Source organism: Dromaius novaehollandiae, chromosome 12 (assembly GCF_036370855.1).
Source record: "Dromaius novaehollandiae isolate bDroNov1 chromosome 12, bDroNov1.hap1, whole genome shotgun sequence".
Taxonomy (NCBI): domain Eukaryota; kingdom Metazoa; phylum Chordata; class Aves; order Casuariiformes; family Dromaiidae; genus Dromaius; species Dromaius novaehollandiae.
This window is the reverse complement of record NC_088109.1, coordinates 23648605-23654622: the sequence shown is the minus strand read 5'-3', so window position 1 is coordinate 23654622 and position 6018 is coordinate 23648605.

The following is a 6018-nucleotide window of genomic DNA, read 5'->3' as shown; positions in this document are numbered from 1 at the left end:
CATTATAACCAATCAAATGTTTCAGTCATGGGATTCTTCTTACCTCAATTTGGGAAAACTTAAAAACAGTCATGATAAATGGGAGTTATATCCACTTTATGGCACTGTAAAGCAACATCTATATCCCAGACGCTGCTAGAAGCTGTGCTAGGAGTAGCTCTTACATGCTCTAACTTTGCATATTTCGCTAGTACAGCAGGAAAGGTCTTAAAGAGCAACATTCATTTTGCCCCTTTAGGGGATTTTGGGATGCCTTAAGATTTTCATCAGGAGCCCAGCTGAAGCTCCCAGCCTTTTGCTGGATGAAAGCGACAGAGATTATTAGCATAAGTGAACAGTAATAAACTCTGAAAAAATGCATTCATTAGTTGAAATTGGCAGAATGAACAGCAGTGTAATCCTCTTCCTCAAAATTCAAATGCCTGCCCATCCTTTTAATATCCAAGTCTTCTAGCTTGTTACCTTGCCAAGATTATGGGCTAGATTTCAGCTCACTCAGATTAAAGTAATAGGAGTTAAACCTTGTAACTTCTTTCCTCCACCCTGCAGCAGCATTTGTCTCATACTTTTCTCTGCTAGAAGCAGGAATACCAAAAAGTTGTTCTAGCTCCACCAGAAGGATTTTTATCAGCTCATTTTAGTCAATAAAGAAAGAAGTCAATCACTTTTGGAAAACAGCACTTTTCAGTACTGTATATACCAGGCCAGTATAATCACAGAATAAATCAATAACCACATTGATCAATACGATGTAAACTGCTGATCGCTGTGGATAAATTGTATGGGTGTAAGAAGGCTTTCAAATAAATTCCAAACCCACTCAAACTGCATAGGCTTTAAATCTACTAAGGGTAGTGGGACATGTGAAAGATTTGTGCTGTTTCTTTTTAAAAATCTCAGGGATAGCAGAGCTGCAGAACAATGTAATTAAATCATGCTAGCAATACTCACACACAAAGCCTACTTCATGGCACACTGAAAGCATCAGAAAATATTCTTTAACTTAAACCTGCCAGCAAAAGCGAATTTCTCATATGGCAATATATCAGGAAGAAAGGCTACACTGAATATGAAGGAGTGCACAGAGAAGGCCGAACTGCAATCTGGTTATACTACAGCCATAACCACTGTAGGAAGTTTTGCTCCTCTAGGCACCTACACTTTTTGTAAAAGCCAGAAACTAAGCATCTCACAGTTTTTATTTCACTCATTGCCATAATAGCAGTCCTGTGAGAGAATGCTGGTAGAGACCATGGACTCTCGTTGCTTGTGAGGGAAAAACTGGGTTACTCCTAAAGACACCACAATCAGTGAAGGATCTGCTGTCAGCTTAGCTTGCATTGTGGTTTCCATCTGCTTAGCTTGCATTGCACCGCATGCATGGCTGACAAATAAGCTGAAGGAAACAAACAGGAATAGAATTTGTGAAAATTTGTACTGGGCTTTTCACTGTGGGCCTGAATGTGTTGTGGAAAACAAAACTGTTAGGAGATGATCGGTATCGATTCAACATCATACCATGAACTTGTATATAACATTAGTAGGAATGCCATAAGGGATTTACAGAGTTGATGAGTATGGGCTGAATCGACATTTCAGGCTTTAGCAGAACAATTAATAGCGCTACACTAAATGACCATGCTATGGTCATACTAGCTGTTTCTGGCAGAGCAGAAACTGAAGCCAGACACCCCAATGTACAAGCCAGTGCTTTAACTATACTGGCCCAGTCTTCCACACCATCCATATAAAGCCGTATTTTCTCAAGTGCAAAGATTCTAGAGACTTGAATGAATCTTGTGAAAAATCTGCATATTTTAGAGGGTCTTCTGGTAACCCTCCGTATTTCAGAATTATTCCGATGCATTCTCTAAGAATGGGAAATATTTGTAGCCATTTTTTGGCATACAGAAGATAGGTTAAGTAAAGAAATGATACATAACAGTATCATTAATATGACATTCTAATTGCCACATCAGGCATATTTTCAAGTGCTAAGTGCTAGGAACTGATAAAAAGAAGTAGTTCATATTAAAGAACCTAAATGATTGAGGCCATTTAGAGGCCTTTATTGTACCATGCTGTCAAAAATGTCCAAGTGGCCTTTTCTACATGGTAAATTTCTCCAAGAAAGATTTTATACAAGCCATTTTAATAGCACTGCTTTTTTGCTTCATAGTTTTTGGATTAGATAGTGGCAAGAGCAAAAGAAATGCCAAATCCTTATACATACTCTGAAGATGACCAGGGGCATATTTAAATTACATACTAAGTCTCTGCAACCTTGTTTAAATTTTTAGAAAGATACTGTTAAACGCATCATTTGCCATTCTTTCACATTTTTAGTCCACAACTATCCTTCTGTAAGTGGCAGTACTCCATTAATTCACACTGAGTAACAGAAGGTAGCATATATACATTATCTCAGTTCGGTGACTGAGTTTGGTTGAACCATTACTTAAGATAAATAATAAAAAGATTGAGATGCAACATATATTTCCACTCTACCTGTGCATTGAAGATATCATCTACACCCTTGCAGTAACATTTCAATAGTCCACTGCTAATACCATTGGTTATCAATCCACACTTACCCAAAAGCCATATTGTGGCTGCATCCACGCAGGCCCTTGAAACCTATCCAAGCTTCAAGGTAACTAAGTCAGGAACAGTGGGACGTGACAAGTTTTCCATTACTTTGAGAGAAATTGTGGGGGATGATGCCTCAGAAAACTAGGTCCTGGACAGAAGGAAGGGCTGACTCAAGTAAGAATGCAAAAAGGGTATACAGAGTAGGGCAAATTCTGCCCTTTCACCCAGAAAAAGGCAAAGGAGTTAGAAATGTGCTCCCTTTTAAGACTAAAAAAATAAAATCTGCCAGCTGCTCTGTGAAACACAAAGGCGGGCACAGCATGAGGGTACCAGCTCCAGCCATCACTTCAGGAAGGTTTTACTGACGCTTCTTTGCCCCAGTAGTCTGAGCCAGGCCTGCGTTCGGCATCCATTGAGGAAATGGGTTGCCGTAAGAGCTGCAGGCATGAAGGGGACCGCCAGCCAGCCTGGGAAGTCGTCTGCCACTGCGCGTAGCCAGCTCTCCCCCAGCACGTAACACCCAGCCAGGCAGCGCAAGCTGCTGCCCCCAGGCCTGGCAGCTGCCCAAGCAAACCTCGCGCCAGCCAGCCCCCCGGGAAAGCAAGCATGCCGCACATGCTGAGATATGCCAACAGCCAAAGATGCTAGGGGAAACTCTGTGGCACATCACACTGACAGAAGAAAAGCAAGCAACAGACGAGGAAAGCAGCCAAGTGGCACATCTATATTTGCAGCAGGATGAACGGGCACATGTATCCCACACATGTTTTTAATAGCACAGAATATATCAGCACAAAGAACTGCTGTAGCTGAAACTCACAATGGCAATGCAAGACAGCTTTCCTCACTGATTTCTGTACAGATACCAGAAAATAACAGGAAGGGCCTTGGAGAAGGGACTGATGTGAGTTGAGTAGTATTTTCCATCACTGGCAAATGGTAGAGGAAGGGAAGCGGGATGCACAGACATCAGACCAAGGCAGCCCTGTCCAATGCTGCAGCCCACAAACTATCTAAGCCATGCAAAAAACTCTCTGGGCAGATTAATTCTTGCTGCAACATAGCTTCCACACACAGGCTCTGCAAATCACTGTAGGAAATTCTTTGTGATTGCAGTATGGTCAGATATTAATAAAATCCTTCTTTGCTTTTACAACGGGTTTATACATAAGTGTGATTTAGAGTTTTGTGCCAGATTATCACTAGTGCTGCATTCCAATAACCAGCAGAAACATAGGGTGTTTCTGCACTTCACACTTGAGGATAATATTGATTTAGGGGCTGGTACAATAGCATGAGATACACATGGGGTATTTTATTTAGTTTCTTGGCATTCATATTCAAAAATTGCCCTATAAAGAAGGGGAAAGGCATTAAAAAAGTTTAAATAATCTTAAATCACAGTGAAACATTGAGTTTAAAGTGAACTGAAACATTTGGATAGACTCAAAATTGCTTTTTTCAGGAACAGAGATTTCGTGGATGTATTAGATTTAAAATAAAAATCTCTCAGTGTGACAGTCTCCTTTTTTTTACTGCTTTCCTTAGGTCATCAAAATAAAATAGGCAGTACTCTTCCAGCTGTTTCAAAACTTAGACCTGTCTGTGATCTGATCTGGTGCTCTAAAATCTGGTAAGACTGGAACCAAGGTTCCCAGTATTGGGAACCTTTAAGTGGTTTGGCTTCCTACTCACTAAAAATCACAAACATTTTGTTTTTCTTTTTCCTTTTCCATTGCTATCATTTTGACTTCTGGTTTTAGGGGTTTTATACTGTTCATATTTTCAGATTTTTTCTGCAAGTGACAAAACTGTTTTTTTTCCTTTTTTCTTTTAATGAAAGCTGCCAGTCATCTGAACTCTTTCTATTTCCGCATCAAGTACTTTAATAATATTTTTAAAAGATGTAAGATAAAATCATCAGAGTTGGACACCTACCATTTCTTACACTGTTCTTTAGTTTGATTAGTCCAGGCTGGCTAAACATGATAAACAATTTCATATAAAAGGAAGGGCTCAACTTTCCTTTCTTTGGACAGGCCAGACCAGACCAAAGAGGAACTTGGTTCCTCTTTGAAGTGAAATACTGAACAGGAATGGGGGAGCCAAATTACAGAAGATGGGCCTTCAAAATTTGGAGAGCTGTATAACCGTTCTGCAGAAAATCTCTCTCTGCTTGGACAAAAAGAAGAACTGTTTTGTTTAAACTTAGCAAAAGCATTACATTTATGTTATAAAATATTATAAGAAATTTAGATTAAGTTCAACCGAAAAAAATGTATTGCTTACTGGATGCAAGGATGGAAGAGCCAGGTCCGAAGATCAGACCTCAGTTCTTTTGCTGAAGCAAGCGCGTAGCCTGGAGTCCTGGTGCACTTGTACAAACAGAAGTCTTTAACCTGAACTTCAAACCCAGCACTGAAGGATGTTGGCTCCCTGCTGAGCCACTAAACAGGCTGCTGAAGAATTAGTGGTCTGGCTGCTCAGGTCTCCCAGCCAGCAATCATATGGAGAGCCAAGGTCTGCAAGGGAGCTGGCAGGACATAAGCCAGGTTCCTGGTAGAAACCTGCTGGAAAGGCATGTTAAAAAAAGTTCTGTCAGACCTCCACCAAATAGTGGTCACCTCTGTGAAATACTTTGTTACATTCAGTATGAGGATTATTAAACATCACTAGTTGTGGTATTTGCTCACCCACAGTAAAGAAAAAACCTAAGTTTTTATGATCATTTCTTCCTAGTAACACTGCAGCTGTATATCCCTGAGAACATGAAACATATTCTCTTTTGGCTTTGATAATGTCACACAAAACCCACATCTTTAACAGTGAGGACAACTGAAACTTCTTGTCTAGGGTTTTAATATACTTTTCATCATGTGCAATCTTTAAATCCAAACTGGGCATCTTTCTGTGACGCAAGCTCTAGCAGTGTTTTCATCATTTATGATTTTATCCCAGTGTGTGGACTTCTTGGAAGTCCAGCACATGGGCTCTAGAATATAGGAGAATTACAGCTCTGATTTTAAGAGATGTGTCTCCACAAGTGTGAGAAAAAAACTTGAAAAGAACTCCCCAAGCCCAGTACAAAAAGGCAAATAAGAGGAGTACAAATTTTTAAAAAATAAATTATCATGTGTCTGGGATGACTTAGTCTTTCCTCTTTGGTGTTTTGACTGGTATTTCTTTTATAGTTTAAACCCATCTTATTGAACACAGGATAGGCACTTTTGGATGACTTCATTTGGTGTAGTATATAGGAAACACAAATTACCAAATGGACTTGCTCTAAACTTCGTGAATCTGAGCACAAGCAACTAGAGGCTTTACCATCTACACTTTGCATAAGCTAAATGACTATCCTTACTATTGCTACCTAAGCCTAAACTTCACTTCTTGTACAAAGACATAACATACAAACCTCATATA